Below are 15,812 nucleotides of genomic sequence, written 5' to 3' on the forward strand. Positions count from 1 at the left end.
CAGAAGGGGGGGGTCAATCTAGTGACCTGGCCCCGTAGATAGAAACACAGTTTAATGTGTGTGTGTGTGTGTGTGAAATGACACGTCCTGTCCCCCTCGCCAAACCCTTGCTGTCATCCCAGAGACGGCTACTCACTACGGCCATGTGGTCCCTGGGATTTTGATCTGCCCCCCCCTTTAGATATCAGTTTGTTTAATGCAGCTGGGGGGGTGAATGTGATTGTGTGTCTGGGGGTGGGGGGGCTGTGATACGTCCTGACTCCCCCATTCCCAGGCATCCCAGAGACGGCCGTCCCTACGGTCATATGGTGTCTGGGGGGTTAATGTGTGTGTGTGTGTGTGTGTGTGTGTGTGTGTGTGTGTGTGTGTGTGTGTGTGTGTGTGTGTGTGTGTGTGTGTGTGTGTGTGTGTGTGTGTGTGTGTGTGTGTGTGTGTGTGTGAAATGACACGTCCTGTCCCCCCCTCACCACACCCTTGCAGTCAGCCCAGTGACGGCTAGTCACTACATCCATATGGTCCCGGGTGGATTTTTCATCTCTAGACTAGATCAGAAGATTTTCTGGTTTTATACCACCAGCTGGGTGTGATAATCACTTACAAAGGTGAGAATGGAAGGGGTTGGAACCATGGTGTCTGGGGTTAATGTGTGTTTGTCTTTGTGTGTATGTGTGTGTGTGTTCTTCTTCTATTGAAAGTTTATGGTCCCGTAGGGGAAGGGGGTCTTACAGCACGTCTCTATAAAAACAGTCTCATTACTACTGAGGCATCACTCACCAGCAAGATCATCGCGATTTCCGTCAATACTCTGTAATCCCTCTCTCACGAACTCCACGCAAACGATGGACACCGCTTCGGACGATCATCACAACATGTCGGTTATTGTACGTATTGTAAGTAAGCAATCGGTTAAATATATTATATACTATGTATGTAATATTTACGATTTACCTAACATGTTTTTCGTATTTGCTCTCTGTTGCAATCATCAGTGTGCGATGGCTTGGGTATAGCCGTTGTAGACGACCCCGACGAGGGATGTCGGCGTAAACGATGTGGAAAACGGAGAGGGGACGGACTGCACAAAACACTGCGCCTGAAACGCAGTTCTTTGAAAGCTAGGAAGCAATCCGGTGGATTAGATTGCGATAGTGTCACACCGCCAGCGGATCATCAGGCATTATGTGTTAACGATACGCCTCATGGTAAGTATTATGCTTAAATAAATGTTATAATTAAGATGTGTTTTTCTTGCTAGTTTTTTTTAAATCACCCCTTTTATAGCAACTCACTATCTCTCTCTCCCCCCCCCTCTCTCTCTCTCTCTCTCTCACTCCCGATTCTGCCAAGAATTCCATAGAGCCTCAGCTAGAGATTTTTGTTGTTTGCAGTCAGACTACGAGTCTGGATGACGTTGACCCATCAATCGACCCTCTATGGTTTTCACAGATCGGAGGAGGAATAGACGAAGCACCTGTCCCCGTTGCGCATGTGGAGACGGCAAAGCCATACATATTGCCATCTCCTTTACACCCGGCCTGCGAAGGTGATAATGCAACCCCTCTCGATACATTATGTATGGATAATGTGTCTGATGGTTTCGTTACTAACAAGAGTCTGCAGATGGCCGTTGAGAAGGCTATTCTGGCATCTTTTACCGGAGACACACAGTCCTCGGTGTTCAGCTCAATTACCCGTGAAGTCTGCTACTGTCGATCAGAGCGTCACCAATGGGATAAATACAATTGTAGCTAAGATATTGGAAAGCGTAACAGCCGCATACCAGAACGTTTTTACACAAATCATTTGTCGCCAGGATGCTATGTGTAATTCCATAGTGGAAAAGTTGGCATCATTAGAGGAGATTCTACGGAGTGTACAAGTTCTCATAACTAGTATTGCATCTCATACTTTATACGATCGCAGATTTGTTGATGTAGATAAACATCTCAAAAGTCAGGGTGCTGTCACCAGTAGTATCACAAATATAGATTGGAAACAGCTTGCTGATGTAATTAAGATGGTGGCATCGCTTTCGGTTGCTCAGCGAGAAAATATCCCCGGCCCCAGCCGTGAGCGCATGCCATTCACAGAGAGCAGCGGTAATACCAGCCCTCAGAGGAGAATTAGGTTTTAATCCTTATCAACTATGAATGATTTTGTGTGATTGTTTTCTTTTCTTAACGGTCTAATCATGTCTGGTATTAAAAAGCCTAGATATGACGAAATATATTCTGAGGATAAGGATAATGATAATGGTGTTATTGAGACTTCAGATTTTTTTAACAATGCGATGGATGCTGTGCTATGCTTGTGTGGATCTGGCGAGGCGGTTTCAAATGTGTGTGAATATTTTAACAGTGTATTGAATGACTCAGTGTTATGTTGTGTGATAATACAGTTTGTGTCAACTCTGATTGTCGTCTCTCACTTTAATTCATGTTTGACAGATGCACTACAAATGTTAGATGTGACGCCAACAAATGTAGCTCAACATCTTAATTCATCGTCAGGATGGGTCTGGTTCTTCTTCATTGCCTAATTTAACCGACAACGACATAAGTAGACTACGACGGACAGGTGGTACCGTTGGGGATTGTACGATAACAGCCCAACCTCGTTTTAATAGTCTGAATTTAAGCTGTCCGTTGCGGGGGATATTGCTTCTTATGTAAGGCATATCCATGAATCGGTGGAGTCATTAATATCATTCGCTAGAAGGATAGGAGGGGATGGTTCTGTTTTAAACATGCGTATTACGGGGGGTAGTTTTCAAGGTACTATCAATTTTATTGTTTATCTGTTTCTTGTTTAGATAATGAGCTATACATATACTGAAGCATAGCTTGTTTCCACTATTCATAGGACAAAACAATGATAATTTCTTTTTTCTAATCAGCTCATTATGAGCCAGACTGGCTAATTTTGACCTACCACCACCAGCCTGGGACATAGCGATTGAGCTTGAAAGTTGAAGTGTGTCGTCAGATGCTATGTGTTCATCGCTTTGTAATATACGCTCAAAAGCCCTTATCATCAGTTCTGGATGATGGTTATTGTCTGGGATTCACAGAACATCACGAGATCTCATTTAATGATGTCGTTATTTGAAAAAATGCTCAATATAAAGATTTTAATATTCCATAGAGGATTAACTCATGAATTACAGAAATACCAAACGACCGAACAGTCTAGTGGCAGGACCGTTTTTCTATATCTCCATGAAAATCACTATTATTTAATAACTAAGCTAAACAGTTTTTATGTGACATCTTATTTCTGTCCATATTGTTACAAAGGTTACAATAACGAAAGATATCATGAGTGTCTTTATAAATGCGGCGTATGTACTGATTTACAATGTTATAAATATCCAAAGAAGATGTAATGATTGTATGCGTATATGTAAATCGAAATCATCATTATCACCCTCTCAATGCAATATGGTCAAATACTGTATAAAATGTAACGGGAGATATTATAAATCACCGAATGCTCACAGGTGTATCACAGGGAAGTGTGACTATTGTATATGAGAACCTATCCTCCGATACGAAACATATGTGTTTTATACAACCAGTGAAGGCTAAAGAACTCAACGATAAGTTCATATTTTAGACAAGGTTTGAGGATGGTAGACATATTGCTAATTATGTACATGCTATCACTTTTAATAATCATGTGTTTAGCGCCAGTGGGGAGGGGTGTGTCAGGGCCTTATTGGACCACTTTAGGATAAGGAAATATGCAGGATTTACATGGATAGCACACAATGCGTCAGGCTTCGATAATTATTTGCTATTGGCCGAATTAACAAATATGAATGTTACGCCCTCTGTTATTTTGTTTGGTGCTAGAATAATATTCATGTACGATAATATATTTAAACATCGATATGTCGACAGTTATGCACACTTTCCAATGAAGCTCGCAAAAACGCCTGCAGCATTCAATTTACAATGTGATGAGAAGGGTTATTTTCCTCACAAGTTTAATATAAAAGAGAATGAGAATTACATTGGACCATACCCATCTCGTGAATATTATTCTTGCGCTTTTATGTCCAATAAGGAACGAGTTACGTTTGACGAGTGGTATGACGGAGTAAAGCACGGGACATTTGACTTCCAAGAACAGAATTCACGATACGGGTCTAATGATGTGGTTTTATTTAAAGCTGCTTGTTTGAAATATAGATCTGAGTTTATAGCATGTACGGGTGTAGACCCTTTTAATTACACCACACTAGCTTCCTGTTGTATGAATGTATTCAAATCAAATTTCCTACCCCGTGATACACTTGCTTTAACTTATAATGGCGCTTATACATGGTAGTACAAGACTTATTCAAAAATTTCAATCCAATGGTTGGAATATCTATCCCATTCACGCGGGCTGTCGATACAACATGCGCTCAACAGCGGCGAGGCGCAGTTTGATAAATACTACGTTGACGGGTTTTATGAAAGTAATGGTATCAAAATTTCTCTTGAATTTAACGGGTGCTTTTTCCACGGCCATTCGTGTCAATATGATGCGAGCGGTCTCAACCCCTTGTCAGGAGTCCCTTATGGTGTTCTGCACATGCGATTTAACGATAAAAGAAATTCTTAGGACCGTTTATAATCTAACAGTTGAAATAATGTGGGGATGTGAATGGGAGCGCTTGAAACAGACAGATCCCAATGTTATAGCATTTATGGACACATACGATAGACCAGAGCGCCTACGACCCAGGGATGCGCTTTTCGGGGATAGAACGAATGCATATAAATTATATCACAAAGTATTTGATGATGAGGAAATAAGATACGTCGATTTTACTAGCCTTTACCCATTCTGCCAAGCTACAAAGTCATATCCGATAGGACATCCTGAAATCATTTTTAAAGACTTTCTACCTATAGAAAAATATTTTGGTTTGATAAAAGCTTGTGTACTGCCCCCTAGAGGATTATTACATCCAGTGCTGCCTTATCGGACAGCTGGAAAATTAATGTTTCCACTGTGTGCCAAGTGTGCTGATCAATTAAATCAGGTAGAGCGATGTCAGCATAATGATGATGAGAGGTCTATCCTAGGAACCTGGGTACGTTTGGAGCTGATGAAAGCTATAGAAAAGGATATACAATGGTGAGGATATATGAAGTTTGGCATTTCTCCGACCGATCAGACAGTCTATTTACTGACTATGTGAAAACCTTGTTAAAATATAAGCAGGAAGCAAGCGGTTATCCTAGCCACGTAGTTACACAGGCTGATACACGTGTTCTGGGTCGTCCATTGCACCTCCCCCACTCCCTTGAGTGGTGTTTCGTTCCTACCCGCTCGGCCTCAATGAATTTCGGGGGATGTGTTGGGATGGAATAACTTTATTTTCCCACATTGGACGTCTTCCTCGTTTCGATCCCAAATAGCTTCGATGAATTTCGGGGGATATTATGGGAAGGAAACTGAGCTCTTTTGTGACCCTCTTCTTGGGGTTTTCAGGTTTTTTCCGCACATTTAGCTTCTATGAATTTCGGGGGATATACTGTGTGGAATTAGTCTCTTGCTTTTCACCAACTCTGGTCTTTTTTACCCTCTGAGGAAGGGTGACTCGCTATCTCTGATGTGGTTTGGTTTGTTCTATATTGAGACACTTCAAAACTGAATTAAGATCAGGTTTTTTTTATACCTAAGCCTAACCCAAACCTTGCTCTAACCCTAACCTTGCAGGCGAATATACCTAACCCTAACCTCTACTGTAACCTTAACATCCTATCCTAAACTTACAGTTTTGATGACAAGCCATAACCTCTCCTCTCCTTTTTTCCCCCATATGGGAGTTAGTGTGGATCCGGCCGCTCTTGATTTCGAGTGAGCGTGACTTGTGTTGCTGCATCACACGTCAGCTACTGTTCCTTCATTGGTTTCGTGGTGCACCCTGGTGGTCAGGCTGTACAACCGTGGTCACCGGGTCACCGTCAGGCGTCTACGGGGCCTGATCCTCAATAATTATTTCCAAACCTAACCCGCCGGATCCTTGGTCATTTGATGTTCCGGGTCGTCCACTGCACCTCCCCCACTCACTTGAGTGGAATCTCATTCCTACCCGCTTAGCTTCGATGAATTTCGGGGGATAGGTTGGGACGGAATCTCGTTTTTTTTCCCCACATTGGATGTCTTCCTCATTTCAATCCCAAATAGCTTCGATGAATTTCGGGGGATGTTATGGGAAAGAAATTGAGCTCCTTGTGACCCTCTTCTTGGGGTTTTCAGGCTTTTTCCGCACATTTAGCTTCGATGAATTTCGGGGGATATATGTGAGGAATTAGTCTCTTGTTTTTCACCAACTCTGGTCTTTTCTTTACTCTCTGGGGTGTTTTGGCTTGTTCTATATTTAGACACTTCAAAACTTAATTTAGATCAGGTTTATATATTGGAACCAATATTTATACCTCTGTCATTTAATCCAATGGGAAGCTTACTTTAAGGGTCCTGTACTACATAATATCCAACCTAGTGCCACAGACTGAAGAACGGAGCTGACAGTATAAAAGGAACCCCTCACACCTCAAGATGACCAGAAGACTACTGGAGCCATGGAGGAAGCATGCACAAGAAGTCCCAGCCACCTTCACTTAGAAGCACAGTGTAACAATTGGCTTTCGCTATACTTTATTCCGTTAAGTTTAGCAAGTCCTTAATTTAAATGACGGACCCCACATTGTAAAAGGAGCTTCACACTTCTCAAGATGACCAGAAGACCAGTGGAAACCATGGAGGAGACATGCACAAGAGATAGCCACTAGCCACCTTCACTTAGGAGTTCGATTATTGGCTTTCGCTAAATCTAATTCCGTTTCGTTTCGTTCCGTTAAATCTAGCAGTAGTCGGAAATTGAAATAATTACTTTTAGGTTTTAAAATCTGATTTTAAAAGATTGTCAGCCCTCTTTATTAAATAAGAATTAGATCTCAGTTTCAATATTAGTTTATTTGCAACTGGAATGACTACAAAGGGACACCAGTTCGACTTCTCAAACCATCGAATGGACATGGGGATGCCACTGAAGATCCAACCTCTCGTCACACGTGGAGAACCAGGAGCCAGTCAAGAGGACCAGCAGACCAGACCTCTCATCACACATGGAAACCCAGAAGCATGTCATGAAGACCAACGGACCGGATCCAACCTCTCATCACACACGGAGACCCAGGGACAACTCTAGATGACCATTAGACCAGACCCAACCTCTCATCACACATGGAGACCTAGGAGCAACTCATGAGGACCAGCAGACCAGGTACCAGGTAGGTAAACCTAACCCAAACCCCTACTCTAACCCTAAACGTACAGACTAATATACCTAAACCTAACCCAAACCCCTACTCTTAACCCTAAACTTACAGGCTAATATACCTAAACCTAACCCAAACCTCTACTCTAACCTTAGCATATAATCCTAAACTTACAGGTTTGATAACAAACCATAACCTGTAACAAACCATGACCTTACAGGCTTTATTCCTCTCCTCTTTTTCCCCCTATGGGAGTTAGTGTGGATCCGGGCTCATTTGATTTCAAGTTGAATGTGATTGTGTTGCTGCATCATCGAGATGTACCTCACACGTCAGATACTGAGAGAGGGGGCTGTCACCTGCCCAGGTGGAGAGGGGCCTTCGAGAGACCATGGGAGAGAATCTGCTGGACAATGGTGGCGAGGAGACTGAGAATAACAACATTCAGTTTTCCCCACAGAGACCCACCCGTCACAAGCAGACTTTTCAGAAGGGGCCCAACTGGGCACTGACAGTGGGTAAAACTGTACTAGTGGTTGGGGACTCTAACCTTTCCAGGGTCCCCCAATACTACTTTCCACTGGTGCAGATTGACAGCTTTCCAGGAGCCCAAATACACCATCTCAAGGCTCTGCTGGATAAGCTGGACCCCTGTCAGTTGACACAAAAGATTGTTTTATCAGTGGGCCTTGTGAACTGCCTCAGGCGGAACCGGTCTGAAACCATTCAGAAACAATTCCGCTCGCTGGTGGCAGCTGCGAAGAGGGTGTTTCCGAATGCGGAGATTTTTATCCCCCTTATTCAGACCGCTCCAACTCTCGCAGATCCGATACAAGCCTTAGTGGAGGAAACTAACCGGTTCTTGGCAACCACCTTTAGAGTACTAGAGGGCATTGCAGGTCAATCTTTTAGAGTGTCCCATGACCAGATTCATTGGACTTCAAATACAGCTTCCCACATCCTCTCTAATTGGATGGAACAACTAAACTAGTGGCGGGGGAACCGAAGAAATTCACCCCTGATGCTTCCAACATTTTACATTTAGCACTTAGTTTCACTTTGTCCACTGCTGAAAAAACTCCTGGAGAAAGGCCTCCTGTTTATCCCGACCCCTGGGAGTGCTAACAGAGAGGACCTTAGAAGAGACCTCCATTTTTTATCATCGGAGGCTTAAGTTGCTGGACTATTTTGAGTACTCCTCGAACTCCTCCCGTGAGCCCTTTACGCTGCCCTCGACCTGGGAGCCTAAGGAGGAATTAATATCTGACCCCATTAGAGCTCTCATTCGGGCTGATTTGGAGGGCTTCGAGGGTGTGTCTGATCAAAGGAGTCGTTCTAGCAATTTATCTAAGGAGGAGAGTAAGGCCTTACAAAAATTAAAACAAAATAAAGATATCATTATTAAGCCGGCCGATAAGGGGTCGAAGATCGTAATTCAGGACAAAACATCTTATCTGATTGAGGCGAATAGACAATTAGAGAATAGAAAGCATTATTTGCCCCTAGAGAACTCCATTCAACTAGAGACACAGAAAGAAATTCGAGCTATCCTGGATCACCTGTGTGTAACGAAAGAGATTTCAGCTAAACAAAGAAATTATCTTTATGGTGTTGACCCTCCACGCCCACGCAAATTTTATTTACTGCCAAAAATTCATAAGAATTCTGAGACGTGGACAGTCCCCCATCAGGTGCCGCCAGGAAGGCCTATAGTCTCTGATTGTAGTAGTGAGTCGGATTGCTGAATATATAGATCATTATATAAACCCCCTCTCTCAATTGCACTCTAGTTACGTAAAAGATACGTATACCTTTGTCTTGTGCCCGTGCATTTCCAACACACCTAGTGTGTGTTGGGCCTTGTTCCCTTACCTAACCCGCCAGCGCCTAGTTCACAAACTGCTCACTTGAAACTTATTTTAAACCCTATTTTTGAAGACTGCGAACCTAGGGCAGACGCTAGTTTTGTATTACCTTACCTTTAGTACAATTCTAGGGTCCTCCCGGACCATAGAGGGCACCTGACTCTCTAGGGAACAAATAAATATGAGTCAGGTTATGTAGGAGGAAGGAGTGGCCATAGCCAACCAATAAAGCCGTAGAGTCTATGGCATGTTCCTCCCCCACTATATAAGCTCCTGTCTCACTTGAGAGAGCCATTACTCCCTGAAGAAGCCCAGAGAGGGCGAAACGTTGGAGCTCTTCTCTTTTATTTCTTTAAAACCTTTCAAAGGCAAACCTACTGTTTTTTTTAGAACCTAAGGACATTGTCCAATTGTTTTTAACTTATTCAGCTCTGCAAAGAGACCTTTGCACCTTATTGCGTTTTTGCACAGAGAACTTTAACTCTCCTGGGGGGAATGGAGGGAAAACCTGTATGGTGATAGGCCTCCTCATATGGGTGTTTGTAGGTGGAGTGTAGTGTGATTTGCAAGCATACACGTGTGGAAAAATACAAAGTTTAATACTTACCTGAGCACGAGTGTGCCATATTGGAGGCAGACCACTGGGGGGATTCCGACATTCCATCCTGGGTGGAAACCTGTGGAAACAAAAACATTTTAATCCTTGAGAATAAACATACTGAATCTCAGGCTTAGAATAAGTGTTTTTTTCAAAACAACGTGCCAACAACAGAGCTGATTGGAAAATTAAACAGGGAAAATTGACCTTTACCTTTTAGCAATTTGTTTCGTTTCGTTTGACCTAGTACTTGCCTGTGTCTCGTTGAACCTTACTTACCTGTAGAGATGGAGCTAGCGGTAGCAAAAACCTACTTCAAATTGCTACAGGCATACCATCACCTGGAGATTTTGATGAGGGGGTCTTGTCCCCCAGGAATGCTAAAAAAGGTGAAAACATTAACAGCATTCATTAAACCTTCTTCACCCTCAGACAGAACTGCAGACAAAGTACAAAATGTCACAGCACAATGGCTGCAGGGGTGTATGGAGGTGCTCCAGGAGCACTACAGGGAGGTCACGGTGGGCCTCCTAAAAGATCTAAAAGGCCTCAACTCAGAAGCCTTCTTCAGGGCTGTGTCTTGGGCAAAGGGAAGGTATAAGAGAAAGTACACCGACTCTACAACGGAGACCCTCAGGGTGGCACTTAACCCTCCTGTTCCATTCAGGGTCAAATTGACCAGTTTTAAAGTTAGAAAATCTAGGAAAAATACTTAAGGATTTTTTTTGTATGAAACTTCTTCTGCTTACCTTAATTAGTACTATAAAGATGTAAAATGAAAATGGTTCATGTCATGTATTTGCAACCCCCACCTGCATGTTTATATCACAGAGATTGTATTTGGGTCAATCTGACCCGGCAGTGAAAGTGGAGGCTAAAAGAGGTCAGAAGTTCAATTGTGATGCATATTGTCATTCCATACTCCTTCCCATACACACACACACACACACACACACACTTTCTCCCTACCTGGACAAAGTGACAGGGACCTACAGCACCAAAATCAGTGGCTCGAAGATCTCCGAGCACGACATGTGTGTCATGTGCAAAATACATTTGCACAAAGCACACAGTGACAACATGTCCCTCCTGTGCTGTGTAGACACAGACACATTCATTTTTGTTTCTAAATGGCATGAATAAAAAATAACTTTGAATAAAAATCCTTATGACTCATTTGGCATGATTTTAAATGAACAATATGAAAATTTTATAAAAAATAATATAAGATAATGTATGTTATGCAAAACTAATGTAATATCTAGGTTTTTGTGAAAAACGAGTGAATTATCCTAATTTGAACCATGATCTGTGAGAGGTGAATAACACAATATTATTATTATTTTTTCACTAAATATTGATTGAATTGATAGTAATAAGAGGTACAAACAATGTTTATCTGAATTTTAAGGTTTCTGACAATTTTTGGATAATTAAATATGCACTGGGTCACATTGACCCGGGAATATTTTGGCTGTTACAGAAAAACGAATATGACAGGAGGGTTATGAAGTGTAGTCATTTGCCTGTACTCTATCTCAGATATCTCGATATTTTTGGCTTGTGGACACACTCCATTCAGGAGTTCGAGAGCTTCCTGTCTATATTAGACAATCACCACACAGCCATTAAGATCACACACAACCTTCAGATAGAGAAGATAGAGTTTTTAGACACACAGGTCTTTTTTACTGCCGCCCAGGGCGAGAGCAAGGGACTAGGGACCCGAGTTTATTTTAAAGACACTGACCGCCACGCACTGTTAGATAAGGCGAGCTATCACCCCAAGCACACTTATAAAGGCCTTATTAAGTCACAACTGATCAGATTCCACAGGATCTGCACAGACCCTAGTGACGTTCAGGTGGCGGCGGGGATTCTGTTCAGGGCTCTCCGTCCCAGGGGTTACTCGAAGCGCTTCCTGAGGGACATCCAGGCGGATGTGAAGCACACCTTTGAGAGCGAGGGCAGATATGTCACGGTCGTAGACGAGCGATGCATAGTTCCTCTGGTGTCTACGTTCAGCTGTTCCATGTCCAGATTTCATTCCATTCTGACGTCTAACTTTCAGAGAGTGCAGGAACAGCTAGAGCCCCTCCAGAACTTCAGAGTGATCTCGGCCTTTAGGAGAAACAAAAACTTAGGAGACATACTGGTACATTCCAACCTGATCCGTCAGGAGAAACGGGCCCCCCCAACTGAGCATTTCAGTGTCACAAAGTACATTAAAAACGTACACACGGGCCTGGGGGTACCAGTCTGGCAACATCTGTCTCCCTCCTCCAGTAACGCCGTCTATGTCATCCGCTGCGCCCACTGCCACAAGCTCCATTTAGGAGAGACCAAGAAGAGATTAGCAGACCGCCTCAAACAACACCTGCGCCTCATAGATAAAGGGGACCGCTCCTCTGTCCTATACTCGCACATCTCTGACCACGGTTTACAAAACCTCATTATGGAGGGTGTCGAGTCCAACCAGGCCTGGACCACCAGACAGAGACAGAGCAGGGAGCGATCGTGGATTAGGCTGCTTAAAACCATAGATCCCCAGGGCCTAAATGAGAAATTCTAAAACTGCATATCTGGCGCCATCTAGTGACGTTTTAAATCATTGCGTTTTTGCACAATTTATCTTTTGTGGTCTGGAGAAGATGTAGCCTCTGTCTTCTATATGATGTATTGTTGTATTATTGTTGTATGTATATGTTGTTTTAATGGCACTTAATCCCTCGACATCCCCCACTGAGCCTTCTGAAAGGACTTTGAGTGCTCTGAAGCATACCCATCCCATGGACTTGTGAACCAGAATTCTGGACTGTTGCCGCCTATGGTGGAGAAAGAACATTGAGTTAGTGTGGAGTGTACCCCAACCAAAGCACTTAACCCTCCCTCCTCAAGCACTTACCTGCTCCGCATGCTGTATGCTTTATCTCCAAACCTAACCTAACCTTAGCCCTATCCTTAACCCCTACCCCATACCCTAACTCTAACCCTTACCCTACTAACCCCTACCCTAAGCCCCTCACCCTTACCCTAACCCCTTACCCTACCTTGGGGTTAACCCTAACCCTAACCCTGGGGAACACAACTGCACTCCCCCTAGCCACTAACCTCACCCCCCCTCCCCCACCCTAGGCTCACCTGCTGCTAGGCTAGAGGAGGGCCACAGACCCAACCCCTTCTCCCTCACAACCTCCTCCAACATCCTCAACCTCTCCAAATCCTTCCACCCCACCCCCGCCCAAATCCAACTGCTGGAGAGCAGACACAACTTCTTACTAGGACCAGACCAACCCAGACAGAGACTATTCTACCTACTTCCAAAAATACATAAAGACCCAGAAACCTGGACCATTCCCTTTGAGGTTCCTCCTGGCAGACCAATAGTATCAGACTGCAGCAGTGAATCAAACAACATATCACAATACATAGATCACTTTCTCAATCCCCTCTCCAGCAGACATCCCAGCTACTTAAAGGACACATACAACTTCATACATAAGATCAGGTCCATGGTCGTTCCCTCCAAAGCATACATATGTGACCGCCGCTGGTGATTTGGTCCTCAACTAGGCATTTTCATTTTTCAGTTTTTTACAGATTATGAAAGTACAGATTGTAAGCTTTCAAATGAGGTCTCATACATTGAAATCTGAACATATTTGAAGAAGATATGCTTATTTGAATGCTAGTACTGCCAAATCAACTTAGCTGAGAAATCGCCCTCCAAAGTTCTCCAACAATTTCACACCTCTGACTGCCAGGTAATGGGCGTGAACAATAGCCTGGTAACCGCACCCCCAGCCACTCCCCCACTGGACGATCTGTCATTATCTGTCAGAGTGGCTGTCAACTTGGGGTATTACCTGAGAGTGGGGTGCTCTCTCACTGATTACCCCACACTCTTTGAGTCAGTATTAATCTTGTGTTGTGAATGCAGTTAAGAACAATATAAGATGAAGTTCAAATTTAACGTTCTTTATTGTCAAATACATGATATACATTACAAGCATAAGTAGTAAAGTGTACAAAAAAAGGCAACAGTCTAAGTGTTAAAGTGTACAGTCAGTTGTATAGACAAGGTGCATAGTGTTCATTGTGATCAAGTGCACAACAAAGTAATAAGGTGCATAGTGTTCAATGTGATCAAGTGCACAACAAAGTAATAACAAGGTGCATAGTGTTCATTGTGATCAAGTGCACAGCAAAGTAATAACAAGGTGCATAGTGTTCATTGTGATCAAGTGTACAACAAAGTAATAACAGTCCCCAGCTCAATACTCAAGGTAATAACAGTACTCGGCTCAGTATTCAATATTCGAACAATGCAGTCTGTGCAAGTGTGCGCAAGAGAACACGCAATGCTTCAGTATACAAACAGGAAAAGGCTGTGGCCTTTCTCCTGCAGTGCTGTCCATCCTGATGATCTGCAGTGAATCTACAAGCGGACAGTCTTGTTCTGAGCTGCTGTGGAGTTTGGCGGGGGACATGTGATGTCTCGTCCCTCATCAGAACAGAACTCTCTGATCTTGTTAAAGAGATATGTCTGTCTGGCCATGTCCAGTCCGGGTGGGGCTTGCACAGGAAGACCTACTCTGGGGGGCAGGACATCAGGCTTGCGCAGCAGCTGAAACTCGACTGCTGGTGCATCACGGTGTTCTCTGGCCACAACCATGCCAGGTCTCTCTGCATCAAAACTGCAATAGAATAGAAGGAAGAAAGTACATTAAACTATTGCCCACAGTACTGGCACTCCATATACATAAAATAGTACCAGAAAGTGTTGATTAAATAGACTAGCTAATGCATGATAATTACCTGAAGTGCTGGTAACTCGAAATCTGTGGGAGTGCCCGGAAGTAGGGTTTCAGATGCTCTTGCCAGTTGTAGCATTTGCATGTCCAAGCGCATGGGGGTCTGCACTTGTCCACCATTCTCCTGGTAGTCTTGGGCTATGGCCTGGAGCTTGTTCTTGCTCATGCTGTAACCAAAACAAAAAACAAGGTGTCAGACTAACATACCTCTCATGCTCTCTCATTCTGTTTCTCTCTGTAATAGCTACCTAGCTAGCTAGCTAGCTAGATATTAGCTGCCTCGCTGGCTAGTTTAGGAACACAGGGCTAGCTCAGCTAACTAGCATGTTAGCTAACGTTAGCTAGCTAGATATTAGCTGCCTCGCTGGGTAGTTTAGGAACACAGGGCTAGCTCAGCTAACTAGCATGTTAGCTAACGTTAGCTAGCTAGATATTAGCTGCCTCGCTGGGTAGTTTAGGAACAAAGGGCTAGCTCAGCTAACTAGCATGTTAGCTAACGTTAGCTAGCTAGCCTTTGTTAGTTAGTGCTAGATTTGTTATGCTAGCTAGACTCAGTCACTTGTTTAGAAATGAGCTACTGCTAAACGACTAACGTAAATGTAAACAGCACAGATAGTATAAAGATAGCTTACTCGAAGCATTGTTCTCTTCTTCACTACCACATTCCGAGTTTGTACCATCATCAACATCCATGTAGTCCTTTAGGTACGAATCCATAAGTTCTCCATTGTCGAATCGTCGAGCGGCGTTGAGCAGATCTTTGTTCAGAGCTTTCGCAAAAGCTGTAGCATCCATGGTTAAACGTGGAACTGAATGTTAACAAACAAAGCGTGCTGTTCTTATGGGCAGGGTGGGGGCGGAGAACCCGGAAGCAATAGGCTATGAAAACAAATCATGCTAATCGATCTGCCCGCCCCCAAACCCGGCTCGAAATCAGCTAAAAACGAGCTTAGTTTGCAGACTAATTAAACGTATTTCGTGAACCTAAAACTGTTGTCTGTTATAGTAAGTAGGTTCTTCACAACTTCAACTTTGGTAATACGCAAAAAAACAAAAAACGAAAAAAAAAGTTTTTTTAGCTATTTTGCCCTCTAGCGCATTTCGGGGTTTGCCGAGTTGCGGACCAAATCACCAGCCGCTGTCACATATTCACAATAGACATAGACAGCCTATACACAAACATCAACACACAAGCCGGACTAGCTGCCATAAACAAAGCATTTCAACGCTACCCAGACACACATAGACCGGATAA

Source organism: Borostomias antarcticus, assembly GCF_949987555.1.
Source record: "Borostomias antarcticus genome assembly, chromosome: 34".
NCBI lineage: Eukaryota > Metazoa > Chordata > Actinopteri > Stomiiformes > Stomiidae > Borostomias > Borostomias antarcticus.